Here is a 17238-nt window from a genome sequence, read left to right on the forward strand (position 1 = left end):
AGCAAGGTAAACAGCTTATTGCTTTATAAACACACATTTTTGTTCCGCCAATTGATGCTTTATGAACAAAATACAGCACAATTCTTTCTGTACAGTGGCATTCAAGTACTCCTCTCTACCATACAGAGAAAAGATAATTTTATGATGCGTTACATTTGCATCCCTTCATTTCATCTAATTTGCTATGAAATTAGTGTAGTTATATCTTTGACGAAATCAATTATTATAAACAGGAATGCAGTTTGTTACCTATTTATTCTGTTATGAAAATACTATCACATGTAACAAGTGTTTTTGAAGACGTTCTTTTTATTCTATTTGCTGCGTCTGGCAGGATAATTTATTTACATTTGCAAACTAAGATCGTGAATATTTTGTTAAATTAAGTTACTTTTTGGGAAATTCATTACAGCAGCATATACTCCCTGCTGTATATACATTAAAAGGCTTATTTCTATTAAAAATACATTTCTTGTATGTAGTTGATTAAATGAGCAATTAGAGAAAAATGGTCTAAAATTCTTTCGACATTCGAGCTTCTGAAGCCTCTTTTTCTCTCATCTCAATTCCGTGCTCATATCCGTAACTACATTGGTGGCTGAGTTGGCTGCACAATTTGGCGACTATTCTCTTATCGTTGGCGGAATTTCTTTCCCGGGTGAGCATGACTTGAGGAAGGAGCATTTAGTTCGCCGATCCAACCACGTGGGGCTCACCGCCGTGGTTGCGTGGGTCTGTGATCGTGGTGACAATTGCTTTACCGTAGAGATCAGTAGAAAGGAAGTTTACTTAATAATGACTGCATTTGTTGCAATTCTTTCTTATCTTTATGCAGTAAAGATGCCGATGTGAGAAAGCACCTTTTTTACTTAGCCACGACTATGCTTATTTAAGCTTTAAGGTGAGGTTATTTAATAACGTTTTTAATATCATCTTATGAAAGGATTTTGAATTATATTTTGGAAACATATTTTTATCTGACCTCTCGAGGTAAATGATTGTGAACGTAGTCAAGAAGAAAAATTAATATCCCATCAAATGACTATTAGAAGCGATTAAAGAGTGAAATCCTTTCTTTTACTCCGATATCTCATTTAGAAAGCTCGATCATTTAATTGCTTCATATTAATCTCGATGGAAATTTAATATCTCATCAGTTTCAAATAATTTTGGTCCTTCAATAGTTTATTTGTTTTATGCTATACCTTTACAGATTGTTTTGGTGAACTCAAACTAATATTCTTTTGTTTCGATGAAAGCATTTTGAATTGAGACTTGATTATAATTTTATCTTCTATCTATAATTCTTGTCTTATCATATATAATTTCACTTCAAATCCTAAACTAAGTAAACACACGGAATCATTTTCAGATTTTCCAACGAAAGAGAATTATTTTTATTTATCACACGAACACTTGTGTTTTTAACATCCTAATTTATAAATTTTTTCCATCGAAAATGAAATTAAATACGACAACAGCTACAATAGTAGAAAGGATTTTACAAAAAAGTAAAGATGCTGTTCCAAGTGTTTCCTCTTGGCATGGTATTGCAGTTGATATTCAAATAACACAAGACAACCTCGATGCTCTTGAGTTACTATCAACGGATACTAACGCTATGAATTTCTCCGCAACTGAAGCTGAAACCTCACCTGAAGCATATCAAACGCTTTTAGCAGTTGTTTTAGCTCTGTTCAGTGGCACAACTGTGTTTGGTAATATGCTCGTGATGGTAGCAATTGCAAAAGAACAGTATCTGCATACGGCCACAAATTATTTCATAGCTTCATTGGCAACAGCAGATTGTCTTGTTGGAGGAGTGGTAATGCCCTTTAGTATTATCCATGAAGTCATGGGCAGGATTTGGATATTTGGAAGAGAATGGTGTGACTTATGGCGATGCTTCGACGTTTTAGCAAGCACAGCTTCTATACTAAATTTGTGTGCTATATCTGTGGATCGCTATTGGGCTATAATCGATCCAATGACATATCCGAGTAAAATGACCACTCCTCGAGCTAAGTTGATTGTCGGCTTAGTATGGATGTGCTCTTCTCTTATATCATTCCCAGCAATAGCTTGGTGGAGAGCAGTGTCAGTACAACCTTATCCTCCTGATCAATGTCTTTTTACCGATGATGTCGGATATTTATTATTTTCATCAGTAATATCCTTTTATGGGCCACTTATTATAATGGTCTTCACTTACTGCCGAATATATAAAGCAGCAATCAATCAGACAAAATGTTTGGAAAATGGTATGAAATACATCGGAACAAGTAATGAAGTATGTGAAGAAATGACTTTAAGAATTCATAGAGGAGGCGTTTCTGAAAAAAATGAATTAAAAAATGGAAACACTGAGAAACATAAGCGGCACAATCATATTGTTTCTGAGAATGATAAACTTTCTGAAGGAGAAGAACGTAAGTCACCAGATAATAGTATACCCCTGCGATTTGCAAGTCGTCATGTCAAAGTTTTTTCAATCAGTAAAAAGCTTGGGAAGCTGACTAAAGAGCGGAAAGCAGCTAAAACACTCGCCATAGTAATGGGCGTATTCATTTTATGCTGGTTACCGTTTTTTATCATTAATGTTTTAGTGGGAATTTGTGGAAAATCATGCATTTCAGAACCTGAGCTAGTATTTTCAATTGTGACCTGGCTTGGGTGGTTGAATTCTGGAATGAATCCCATTATTTACGCTTGCTGGAGTAAGGACTTCAGAAAAGCTTTCCGACAATTATTGTGTTGGGGCTGTAAAAAGGAAAAACAATGTTACAAATTCGAAACTCCTGTGAGAAGGAAGGATATATTATCACGTTCTAAGTCACCAAATGAAGAAGTGTTTCTTTAGATTTTATTACTTAAATGTTTAATTTAATCATTTCATGGTTTTAACTCATATATCAAGATGATTTCAAAACTTGAAATTCGGCAGGTAAGCTTTGAAAATTAATCCAGATATTAAAAATATATCATGCTAATCTTTCCATAATTCCAAAATAATCACACTTGTGCAAAATAAGTGTTCCACTTTGTAACTGAAAATCCGAGATTTTAATATTAATTGTTCAGATGTTCTGTTAATATAAAAGATAGCAGCTAAAATTTAGGTTAAAGCATTCTGCATAAATTTTCGTGCAAATATTAGCTATAAATATCTGTCAACGTTTCATTTGACTACATAATGAAATTTATGCAAAATACAAATATAATAATAAAATTAATAACTTTTACATGTTTCTTTAGTTACTTTTACATCTTTCTTTCTGTTTTCTTCTTTTACATGTTTTTTGCAGCTTAAAAAATTTTAAATTATTGACTTAAATAGTGCATGGAAGTGAATATGGTTTGCTGCAGACTGGCGTTCATTATTAGAGACCAAGGAAAAATCTTGGAATTTATAAATTAAATGCTTCTGGCTCACTCATAATATTTTCCCAGTGCTTGCAATTGTAATTGCATGAGATTTTTTAAATTAGAAGTTTGCTAGAAATTTATTTATATTTATGAAGAAAAGAATGCTTGATAGAATGTTTTGATAAAGTAGTTTACATGTCATTTACCATACAAAATTTCCTCTAGATAATTTTTTTAATATACTTAATTCATAGTTTTTGATGTTTATTAATGTTATATTTTGTATAGCTTATTTAAGTCCCAACTTTTAAAATTTAAATATTTTAAAATAATCTGTTATTGAAATTTATAATTTGTTGTATAGGTAATTCAAGTTTTCAAAGATTAAGCAAAGTACTTGCTTTCATTCGTAACCAAGAGACTTGTAAAAGTTCCAAATTTATATTAATCCATTTAAGACGAGGCTTCTGTAATCCAAATTTATTTGGATTTTCTTATAAACTATATTCTCTTGTCTTGTTCAATGCATTCAATTTCATTTTATAGAGAACTGATAAACATTTTTATATGAACATTTTCATTGCAATTTTTTTTTATTTTTGTCCCATTTGGAATGAATGTGAAAATAATTTGTTAAGGTAAATCTTCAGTGGTCTTCAATGGCTTGAAATGTGATATGCAAGGGAAAAAGAGAAGTTACGTTTGTGGATTTGTATTTATGGTGTTAGAAACTCTTTCAAATGTACAATAGGGGACAAGAAAGTTCCATTAAATTTTGTTGATCTGAAGGACTAGAGTCACTTTTTTGTTTGCTTTAAATTTCAAATTAGGGAGTAAAGAGCATGAAACTAAATTACAGAAAACAGGTAATGAGCGTCTCACAACTTTGCTTCTAATTTGCAAACAGAGGAATTTAAATATCTCCGAATTCAGAACTAGAGCGTACACTGTAAGATTACTTTAAATATTTGTTTTCTGATTTATAAATTTAAACAAATTTAACTAGAAAATTTTACAAATTGCAAAAATTAATTAATTAATTATAAAATTTTGCAACTAGAGTTTCAATTTTTAAAAATATTCTAATCTTACTTTTGGATTTGATCTTCTCTTATGAGCTCAAACTCCATCTTTCTAAGAAAGCCCATCAGCAGCCAAGCGGTATAGTCGCTGATCGATCCGGGATTTGAATCCGGGCGAACGGGCTGGCTGCATGGACGTTTTCGTGGTTTTCGCCATGTGTAACGTATGTACGAACCAGTTTCCCTTAGAAAAATCCTCCACAAAAACACCCCTTCCCTTAGGCAGATAGTCCTCGAGTTCTTTGTCATAAATAAATAAACCAAACCAAACCATTCTTGTAAGCATGCAAGCTAACTTTATGTGATTAATTAAGCTTTAGTAAAAGTACATTTAAATTCTATGAATACAAACAAGTCGGAAGTAATGAAGCTGATCTGCCAAATGTTTCTCAAAATGTTGTGTTTGGTATTGCTACATATAAAAAGTCTCCTTTTCCCCCTTTATTTTAGTAGAAAATCTTGCAACCGACTGTTACATTGACTGAGAGAAAAGCAGGAGAAGAAAAGGAAAATTAGAAAACTTACTTGAATTTAAAATCTAATTTCCCTTTCTTTTAGAATAGCGCCTTCTGCAGGAATGCATGGAATTTAGTACTTGAAAAGTAATTAGAATGTACCCTGGACATCTTTAACTGAAATCTGTTTAATGCATCTGCGATTCGATCTGAATATTCTATGGAGAAATTAATGCCTGATATCAAACTATACTCGTTTCATTCACAATTCCGACTCTTGCACGAAGCAATAGGCATCTAATTGAAGAATTCAAATAATAGAGTAGCTAAGGAAAGTTCAAGCTTAGCGCTACATTTTGCGGCCCGATACTATTGTTGCAGATCTTAAATTCTACCTTCTGGAGCTTCCTTAAATTCTAAACAAAGTTACCGTCTCTAAATTCTGCCGACCTGTTTGGCCGCACCAGTTGCACCGCATCTAGCTCTGACTCTGTGAAAGCTAAGAATGCAGTGAAAAAAAATTGCTAATTATTTCTAGTATGAAGGAGTATATGCAACAATGAGAATTCGTATCTGGGGGAACTGCAATGGAGCTTTTTATTATAAAGTTCTGAATCTGTCTAGAACTTCACAATAAAACTTATGGTCAAGGCCTCCAAGAAACAGAACCACATTTCTTCCCAAAGCTATATCACTATGCCCTTTATTGCCTTATAAAAGCAGCAAGATTTTGCAGAAATTAAATCAGTCTCACCTCATCTCCCTAGTCGTCATATTTGGCACTCTGAGCACTTGTTAGATTAAACTAATAAAATGCACGATGAATGTTCACAATTTTAACTGACTATCAGACATTCAAATGGAATTGTAAACGGGGCTAGCAGTATTCAATAGAAGGATTTATAGGATTCATTCCCCTTGTAGCAATCACCGTAGTGAAACAGATTAAGTGCAAAAGAAGATCCCTTTAAAGGGCATGACGACTCAAAAAGTTAACCAATTTGGGTTGGCCTCATTTGGATTTTCTTTCCTTATTATTCCGGTGAAGCTTATACATTTATTTAATTAATTATAACAAAGAAATCGAGATCTGCCTTAGAGGAGGGATATCTTCTTAGAAGACTTTCGAAAAGCAGAACCGTAGTAATGGTAATGAAACGTATAAAAATTTCCCGTTCTTTTCAGCCAAATGCATTTTAAATTATATGTAGAAGTGAGAAATAAAGAAAACAACTACGATAATAAATGTTATTTACTTACAAAAATATGTACTTCATATACTTTAAGGAAATAGCTTTACCTTCAAAATATTTTCTTGTTAGATTTTTTATACAACTGAAATCTTATCTTCATAAAAGTAATTTTCCTTTGCTGCTTTATATCTTTCCTAAAACTGTTTTGAATAATTCAGAAGAATGCAACAAATATCTTTATTTTTGAATATCTGTTCTTATTAAGTGATGAATTTAAATACGTTTCATTCTCCAGAAGGATTTTTATGTAAAAATGGTGCTTGAAATAACTGCTTCTTAACAACATCTAATTAAATTATTTTTACACGCTTTCGAATCGCAAGAATTCTATATTTTGCTTAATAGTTTGAAAAAAAATTACAATAAATAATTAAAGTGAGCAAAAATCTTATCGGTGTGGCATTTATGTTTAAGTGATACAATTCTTGAATCTAAGTGAATTTAATTTTGTGAATATCTTTTATAGAAAAGTATTAATTAAATATTGTTGATGCTTTCTTTCTTTGTAATACTTTTATGGAAATGACGACGCTAAGCATATTTTCCGGACGATGAAAAATAAGTGCATTTAAAATCTGCTTTAACAATATCTTTACAACTAAAATATTCGATGCATTTCAAGAGAAAAAGTCGTTTAAATAAGTATAAAACATGTTAGAAATAATAATCCCAGAACTCGGATATTCCGTTTTTAATATTAAGTAGAAATATGAGACTAATTAATGATCGTAATGGAAAGTTTGAAATTTCAGTGAGTAAGAAAGATTTTAAACAGATTGTTACCAATAATTAATGAGCTTGCAATTTGTTGATAATATTTATAAAGATTTGAAACATATTTTCTAACACTATTTTTATAATACATCTTTTGAAAAAACAAACTGAGCAAAAAGGGCCTTTTGCTTACAAGTATAATTAATTATGTATAGTTTAAGTAAATTTAAATTTTATAAAAGCATTTCTGTCTGCTATACTAATTGAATTAGAAAAAAAATGAACGTAATTTAAAATTTTAAAAAGTTCTCCTTTATGTAATTATTTGCATGGAGATATTATTAATCACATAAAAAGTCAAAGCTAGAAAGCAAGAATATTTCGATTTAGGATAAAGGTTATATGTACTATAGTTTTGTTGTTAAATGATTATTACTCATCGCGTTTTTCATCAGTTAATAGTAACACATTAAATGCAAAAGATGAAAAATAATTTGGAAGAACAATTTAAGAACGGCATATAGGAATTTCTTGTTCAGCAGATGATTGCTGTCAAATGGATAACAAAGCCTTCGAATTTTTTTTGTTACTAGTAAACTTATCTTGATTCATTTAAGGATGGAACATGATTCGTGATCTATTTCAATCAGAGCGTGATGTGTTTTGCACTTAGATGTATTTCTACATAATGTTTATAAGTATGATAACTGTCCGCATATTACATACGAATATGTTTATTGTTCGATTAATAAATAAGAACAAGATAATGGTTAGCATAATGTTTAAAAATATGATCATTGCTCACGTAATGCATAAGAATTCGATTACTATCGGTATGATGCATAAGAATACAATTATTGTTCCCAAGTGATATATGAATAGCGCTATCATTCGCATAATATATAATAATGTATAAGAAAGTTACTACTATGTATGAGAATATGATTACCAACCGCATAATGTGTATGAATATGATTATTGTGTTCATACTGTTAAATAATATGAAAACTATCGTCATAATGTACATGAATATGATAATTCTTTGCATAATGTAAAAGAGTATGGTTGCTGTTCACATAATATATAAGAATATGTTTGCTGTCCATGTAAATGTATATGATTACTTTCTGCCATAAATGTATAAGAATATGATTATTGTTATCGTAATATGTAAGAATATGCATAGTTTTCGTATAATCTATGATGATATGAATGCTCACTATATAATGTCTATAAATGTAATTCTTGTTCGCATAATATGTATGAACATGTTTACTGTCTGTGTAAGTAGCAAGAATAGGCTTACTGTTCGATTAATGCATAAGAATATGATAAATTTCTGCGTAATGTATATGAATATGATAAATGTCTGTGTAATATGTATGAATATGATAAATTTCTGCATAATGTATATCAATATGATGATTGTCTATGTAATGTACTGACTATGATAATTGCTAGCATAACGTATATGAATAAGATTATTGTTCACGAAATGTATATGGATTAGTTTTTAGATATCGCAAATGAATATGGTTATTGTCCTCATCGAATATAAGAATTTGATTTCTGCCTGAATATTGTATTATGAATATGAATATTGCTTGTATAATATATTGAATCTGATTACTGTTCTCGTAAACATGTAGGAATCAGATTATTAGCGGCGAGGGCATTTCACATTCTCATAATGTACATGAATATGGTTACTGTCCGCATATTATGGTAATTGCTAGCATAACATATATGAATAAGATTATTGTTCACGAAATGTATATCGATGTGATTAGTTTTTGGATATTGTATATGAATATAGTTGTTGTCTTCTTCGAATATAAGAATTTGATTTCTGCCTGAATATTGTATATGAATATGAATATTGCCTGTATAATATATTGAATATGATTACTGTTCTCGTAAACATGTATGAATCAGATTATTAGCGGCGAGGGCGTTTCACATTCTCATAATGTACATGAATATGGTTACTGTCCGCATAATTGTAATATGAATGTTTATTGCCCGCATAATGTGTAAGAATAAGATTACTGCTCACATAATGCATGACAATGTTATGATCATCAGCATAAATGTATAAAATATAACTATTCACAAAATGCATAAAGATATGATGATTATGCGCATAAATTTTATGAATATGATTATTGTCCTCCCCAAAAAAATTATAATGCGATTTATTGTTTCATACTGGACGGAAATATTACTGTCGGAAGAATGAGTTTAGTGTCAGGAAACTTTGATATAATATATATTCGTATTATTAGTTATTGTAAATTTCAATCGTAAACTGATACACGCGCGCATTATATAAATGTAAACTGAGTGTCATCTTTGAAGTCTAAACGGATTAGAAACATTTTTGCTTGTGATCATGGAATGTGTACAACATATGTTTATATGTATGAGCGGCAATATACTTGCTGTGTATGTGTTCTTAGTTAATAGTAATTATGGTTCTCCTGAAAGCTATTTCTATATTGTTATTATATATTTGTCAATTTTGATTTTTATTCATGTCCAATAATTTGGTAAACTGCCCATGCTATTTAACAGTAATATTAAGTGATGTTAATTGTGAAGTGAAAAATTAAGAATCTGCCACTTCCTGTGTTAAATCTAAAGAATGTTATTAAGTGATGTTTATAATATCAGCTTATAACCGTACTAAGAAGGTAAATTGGATTTCACATATGTTAACTTGGTTTAAACCTGTTTTTCCTTTAAAGGCAATTAATGATTATTTTAATTAAAGATTAAAAAATATTGTCAATTTGATGTTTCTAAATCAGTGCATAAAATATTAAATGTCGAATTTTTATGATTAGAACAATTAAAAATATATGACATAGACTGTAGAAGGTCGTTTCTTTCCATGCAACACTATCACTTTCCAACTGCTGATGAAAACTGAGGTATTAATTTATTTCTTGTTGTTTACAGAGTCTGTCAAGACATTAACAATTCTTGCTAGATATAACTCAAGTTCATAAATACGAGGTCACCTGCAGGAAAAAGACTGTTATAACGTATATGTTTTTGCAGTTTACTGTTATATTATATATCTGATTATATATTTCATTTTCAATTTCATATAAAGCTGTGTATGTGTGAAGTCAGATCAAAGTAGTTAGTAGTAAATGTATCAATAAGTAATGAATCTCCTTTTCGCTAAAAAAGACTTATTTTATCACAAATGTTTCCCATTATAAATTAATGGAGCATAAAAGATGTAACGAAATTAATTTCTTCCTTTGGTGATGTGCTAGTGCTATGGGCACTATTCATACTTGACAAAATTCTATGTTTATTTCGAAAAATCATTAAACTCCGCAACCTTCTGAGTTAAAGCCAATATAATAAGGAGATAAACAGAAAGTGCAATAGCATAGGGAAAAGAAACATAAATGTTTAATTTACAAAACCGAGAAGCTGGTTTTAAAATTAGAGAAGCAAAGAAAGTGCTATTTTGACGAAAAAAGTAAGGAACGCGCTATAACAAGTAAACAAAAATAAATAAAGTGCAATGACAGTTACAGAGAAGTAAAGATATTGTTATAATAGTTAAATGCTATTTGATCGTATTTGGTAACCTTTCATACCGATAATGTCAAAAGAAAAGCAAAATTACAATAGGGAAATCAGCTTGAGCTATGTTCTAGCAGATTAGGAAAGTCTTTAGGAAATTTAAAATTGCCCTAAACGCAATAATAAGATTAATGTACCTTTAATGTTTAATTTATTAAGTATGTGCTTATCAAAATCTCAGCAAAGTATTATTCTATTAAATACTGACGAAATGAATGTATTATTTCATAATTTGAAAGTACTGTTTTCACTTTTCCAGCAAAAATCAATCTGAAACTCTACTTTGCAGGTCAAATTTTCATTTTAACTTATAAACAAACCTTTTACTCCATCATGCTTGGCCTCTCAGATCCCCAGATCTCAGTCTATGTGATTATTGGTTGTGGGGTTAGTTGAAATCGCAATTCTACCGCTATCGTCCGACATCATTAGGAATGATAAAAGACAACATCTGGCGGCAATTTCTCACCACACTTACAGATATGCTGTACTGTGCTGTTCACAACGTTGTCCTTCGACTACAGGTATTGTTGATGAATGATGGCCGACATGTTGAACGTTTGTTATAAAGAGCATACATGGTCTTTGCTGAAAATTGTTACGCTAATTATTGCTTTTGTTATCATATGAAGCGCGATCTGTTGGCCGTTTTAAGCATTTTCTTTGCTTTCAATAAAACCCTATGGCATTTCAAGCACATATGTCAGTTCTTACCTCTCTACCTATATTATTCAGTGAATTATTGAATTTTCGAATCTTAACGGGCTTTTGGGTCACCCGGTATATATGACAATGCGGTGTCGATGACTTGAGGGATAGAACATAGCTTAGATCCATAAAGTGACATAATAAGGAGAAGAAAAACTTTAGCAGAGCTGGCGGTAATTCATACACAGTTTTATTTCGTAATTAAAGCAGTTTCACTTATCATCATTGTGGGTGCTCTATGTACACTACAGTAGCATAGATTACATGTTTTTAAACCTCAAAGTCGATAAAAGCAGATGCAAGAGATATACATTGCCGAGAAATAAGGCGAAGCAGAAAAAACGGCGTGCGCAGTAGTAACAGCGGTATTTATGAACGCGATTCCTTTGTTTAAAGTTTGAGGATTGCGACTCGATGAGATCCATCGACAATGCTGGAGGGTAAGATGACATAATGCGGATTAGCTTTCGGATACGACACATATTAGATTACAGAAAGGGGACATTGCCAAAGTAAAATCAGGAATTCTATTGATAAATTAACTTAGTAATTTTGAGTTATATATCTGACACACACACACATATACAAACATCCATACACGCATATATATAGGGAGAGAAGGAAGAAACGTATATAAGTATATAAATAGGTAAAGTGAGTTAATGCAATGAAAAGGTAGTAAACGGCGAAAGGGGAGGGGTTGGGTAAAATAAGATAAATTATTTTCTTTTTAGTTTTCTTTAAATACAATTATTCTTTTATTCTGAACATGCTGCCGCTTTTGATTTTATATCAGTTATTTACTATTTTTACCCTTCTAAAAATTACATATAGTTAGGTTTTCATTTTGTACACTTCATTTGCTATTGTCTTTTATTTTATGAATTTTATTTTACTTTGGATTTAGTTTTGTGTTTTATTTATGAAACATTACTTGTTGCTTACTGTTTTGACGAATTTTATCTTACTTTCGATTTAGTTTTGTGCTTTATTTATTAAACATTACTTATTACTATTTTTAATTACTTAGCTATTCGGTTTTTCTCTGATGCTTAATGAAGTTACCGTACCTAATATCGAGTACATCGTTTATTTTAACTTATGATTTATTTTATTTATTATTATTGGTAACCAGCAGCTTTAAGGTCAGTCAAGTAAGTGCTTTCTTCTTAAATATAATTAATTCATGTGCACGTAATGCTCCCATATTTCTTTTTAAATATAATTAATTTGGTGTATATGTTACGGTGAAACACCGAAATCTGGAGAATGTCGACTTTCACCGGTGAATGTCAACATTCACATAGTAGCTTGGTGTATGTCCGAAATACTTTCCAAATACTCTTATTTCTGACTTACACCGGTCAATGTCGACATTTACCATGTACTAATGGTGAATGTTGAACATATAAGAATATTATATTTTCTTCTCCGGAATTCAGACGCGAAAAAACGCACTTGAGACTTAAAATAGGAACTTAAGAACGTAAGAACTTAAAACAGGCAGTACATTCAAAATGAGAAAGGAAAATAATAGCAGTTAAAAACTTACCATATTATGTGATTCAAATCTTAAATTATTATGACACTTTGAAACTTAAATTATTATGACAAATTAAATTATTATGACACTTTGAAACTTAAATTATTATGACAAATTAAATTATTATGACACTTTGAAACTTAAATTATTATGACAAATTAAATTATTATGACACTTTGAATTCCACAAGAGGCCTTTGCTTTTACAACTGCATTTATTTGTGGAACACTTGCTTTTGCTATGACAATCGTGTACATATACTCCTCTCTTTTCGACCTACACCAGAGCATATCTGTGATTGTCGACATACACCGGTGAAAGTGCGAATGTACAAGAATGTAATGTAATATTCGATCTTTCACCGACGTATTTGGTGAATGCTGACATTCTCCGGTGAAATTCGACATTCTCCAATTTCGGTCTTTCAAAGTAACATATGTATATCTGTATATTTATATGTCAGTAGACAGAAGTGATTGGTTGAGAATAACTACAATATTTAGTTTACAGTGGAATGTTTTTGCGGCAAGGCAAGTAAATGGCTGTTTTTCATATTGCACTTTACGAGAGAAATTATGAAGGAATTCGAATAATGGACTGTTTTCGCAGGAAAGGAATCATTCTAAAGGACAAAGCGCGTGAAATCATGACTTAGCAAAATTGCCTCCCTTTCCCTGTTTCTTTTCACAATGAATCAAAGATTGGACAAAAATTGCAAATAAAGGAAAATAAATAATATTCTTTAAATAAATAATATTCCCAGAAGCATCTGTTTTCCCCCAAAATTAAAGCATTAAAATAAATAATTCAGAATCAAATAAAATTAAGATTTCCTTAAATCAGAAAATCATTCACCTAGTTTTTATAACGCGATCAGACAATTCTCTACACGACAGAAGTACTGAACACCGAGACATAGAAACGCAGAAATACTGATGGCGAAGCACGCAAATAGCATAGAACGTAGATCCACATTGAAAAGGAAACATGGCAGTCGAAGCAAATTAAATTTCATTTTTATTTAAATTGACATTTTTGGCCGCAATTTACTTGGTACTTTAATAGTGCCTATTCAAGAACATTTACATTTTTAATTCTGTTGCGAAAGGAAGAGAGCACAGCGAAATAGCGTCATTGTATGAAGAGAGGCAGAAGCTAAAGTGCGCAGTTATCCAGTATGGAGGCTCAGGAAGAGAAGGTTTTGGTTTATGTAAGTTTAGGTTAGAAAGGTTTCAGTTTTCGAAATTTTGAGTTCAGGCTTCGAATTAGCTATGCCATCAGCGTTACGCAAGCTATGCAAGATGGATTAATGTAAAAATGACGCAGTACAGAAAAGTTATTACGATTTTTTGATTTTCAGAATAAAGGAAGGGAACAAAGATCTGTTGCTAATTTAACTTACACTTTTGATTTACACGCTTTTTATCTTACATAATAGCTTATATATACTTATATATCTTAGATAATGTATCTTAGATAGTAAGCAAGATTAAAATATTCACATGTACTTAACATAATATGTAATATAAAATGTATATTACAAGTTAAATTAGCAATAGTTCTTATTTCTCCCTGTTCATTCTTAAAAATAAAAAAATCGTAACAACTTTTATGAACTTCGTCATTTCTATATCAGTCCATCTTCCATTACTTGCGTAAAGCTGATATATAGCTGATTTGGAACCTGAACTCATAGTTTCGAGAACTGAAATCTTTCAAACCTAGAAAAAAAACTCTCATGGTGAGACTCCATATTGGATAACTGCTCACTTTAGCTTCCGCCTGTCTTCATGCAATAACGTTATAGGATGAGAGAAAGAGCTTTCAGTTAGTAACAGGATTATTTGCAAATCTATATCAACAGCCATAGAAAGTGCGCATGAAAACGCATAAATCCAAAAAAGCACTCTAAAACTGTGAAACTTATGCAACAGTCAGATATTCATATAGATAAAAAATAATCAATGATTTTCATTTATTACGAAGTCAGTGTAACTTTCTTAAGAAAATGTTTAGAAAGCGTATTATAAATACAAATAATTTTAAACTATGCATGGGATTTTGGTTTCATCTGCATGACGCTGTATGCCTATGTATGTACTTGTGTTTGCTCTCATTTACTCTTATTTTAACGAGTAAATGAAAGAAATCATGGTTAAACATTAATTATGGTTAAAATGCATTAAATGTTTAACCATGATTTCTTTCACTTATCATAATGAAATACGTAAATATATTTGTATACATTAATTTGTAATTTAAACATAATTTTTTCTCAGTATTGTAATATTTAACACAACTCTAGATTTTAACTTATAGGACAGAATAAATGCAAAAAAGAAGAAACATTTAAAACGTAAGCATCCAATAGTTAAAATCATGATTTTTAAAGGCATTTAAAAATTATCAAATCAAATTTTACACTTTCATCCAGTAAATATTCTTTTAGAAACATTAACCTGTTCCTTAACACAAGATTAAAACATTAAGCATGTTGCCTTTATGGCTGAAATCTCTGCACACATGGCTATGATCTTCCAGTTTTTAAATTGTTTTATATTTCCGATGTGAGAGAATATCAAGTGGTTTTTCTCACTGCAAATTAAAAGTGACTGTAGAAATACAAAAATGCACTTTGGTTTACTTACCCGTGTATGCTATTAAGGTTTTGTAATACATATAAATTTACATTTCTGCCCATTCTGAGTTCCCGCTCTGCATTTATCTTCTGATGGTGTACATGAAAAGTCTAACCGAACTTAATAGTATTAGAAATCAAAGATGAAGCTCTTCATTGGTTGGTTGTATACCATTGTATCAGCCATTATGTTCATTTTATCACGAAATGGCTCTTTTGTTTCTTCCGTAAAAATTATTTGCTCTATGAAAAGTGTAAAATATTTTTGTAGTTTTAAAGTTTTCGCTGAAAATTAAGTGGACAATAAATTTGAAGATATTTTCACTAGAATAAGATTTCTGATTTAACTGAATTTTTTGAAAGAAAAGGCACCTTAAATAAACTACATAGATAAAGAGATCCTTTTAGAAAAAAGCCTCCGTGTAAGAATAAAACTGAATGCACTTTCTAAGTTTCTAAATTTAAAAATTTCAAAAATCGAGCATCTGCAATCCAAAACGATTTGATTTCGAACTCATCTAACGCTGTTGTTACATTAAATAGTTCTTCTACGCTAGAACCAAACGCCCAGGAAAACGCTGGTCAATGAGAATATTGTCACAAAATAAGTAAAGAATTATTTCTACTCATGATGATACGAGAGAAACATATAGATTTTATTTTTACCCACTGTTTCGTAGTGCCATCAGTTGCTGATATCATACAGTAAGTATAAATTCTTCCTGAGGACCTTCGTATAGACTATTAAAATTTAAATTATATGTATAGTTGTACTGATGTTTAAGCAAATATATTTTTTTATATTTGTAAGCTCTCTTCACACATTAATTCCATCATTTTATATTGCCTTTCTGTTTCCTTGTAATTGTAAAAAGCCAAACTGTGCTTCATAATAATTTGAATAAGTTATTTTGATAATTTGAATAGCTATTCAATACCTTAAATAATGTTCAATGCACATACAGCAATGCAGTATAATGCAGAAATACGAAAGCTAAGTTGAGAAATGAGTCCTTTCTAAAGGAAAGGCTCCTGAAAAATATTTTCATGTTATTTGCGCCAGCACACTAATTTTTATTACGTTTTTGAGGCATAAATTTGGAGTACGCATGAGAAATATTCTTAGATTCACATATTTTCATACTTGTATCAAATAAAACGTACAATTGTTTTAACTCAGTGTAATTAATGAAAAATGAATTTATTTGCATATTACCCTTTGTCATGCACTGTGCATCCTTATGGAACGTGCTTTTGTTTACCTGACCAAAACATAATTTTCCCTGCTAAACCTATTTCATTGTTCAGGTGGAAGATCTTAAACTTGTTTTAGAAACAGCAAATTTTATCTTGAAAGAATCACTGAATAGATTTGAATGTATTCTTTCTTTCCGGGAAACTAATTTGTATTTTGCAAAGTGAGCAGTTCCGATTAAATCGGAAATTCGATAACATAAGTTCTCGAGTTTCTTCCTCTCAAAGGTAATTTTGTTCCTCTTGGGACAATGATATTGCACAAATTGAATAACATATTGCTTATTATCATTTCTAACGAACTGAAACTAAATTACCTCTTAAATCAGTCCTAATTTACTTCATCCTAGTAAAACAGTAAGGCATTACTAGTTTCAGCAGTAAATTAGAAGTGGAATATTAAATTTAGAGAAAAAACATAAAATTTAGTAAAAATATTTTAACATAAAATTTAATAAAAATCGTAAAATAATAAATTAAAAATAAACATAAAATTTAATAAAAAAAAACAATTTTAGTAAGAAATGAAGCAATATAAGCTTTCCTTTTTAATGTTTAACGAATAAGAGATAGTCTAATAAAATATTTATTTTATTTTACCTAAATGCTTGGTTTTATT

The 17238-nt window shown here is 30.6% G+C and overlaps 1 pseudogene; it reads left to right on the forward strand.

Moving 5' to 3' along the window:
• The first annotated feature begins 714 nt into the window (after positions 1 to 714).
• On the forward strand, positions 715 to 9741 carry LOC118200837 (dopamine receptor 2 pseudogene; annotated as a pseudogene).
• Positions 9742 to 17238: the final 7497 nt, after the last annotated feature.

This window comes from Stegodyphus dumicola, chromosome X2, assembly GCF_044657685.1.
Source record: "Stegodyphus dumicola isolate Sdum_Otavi_A_Nest chromosome X2, ASM4465768v1".
Classification (NCBI taxonomy): Eukaryota; Metazoa; Arthropoda; class Arachnida; order Araneae; family Eresidae; genus Stegodyphus; species Stegodyphus dumicola.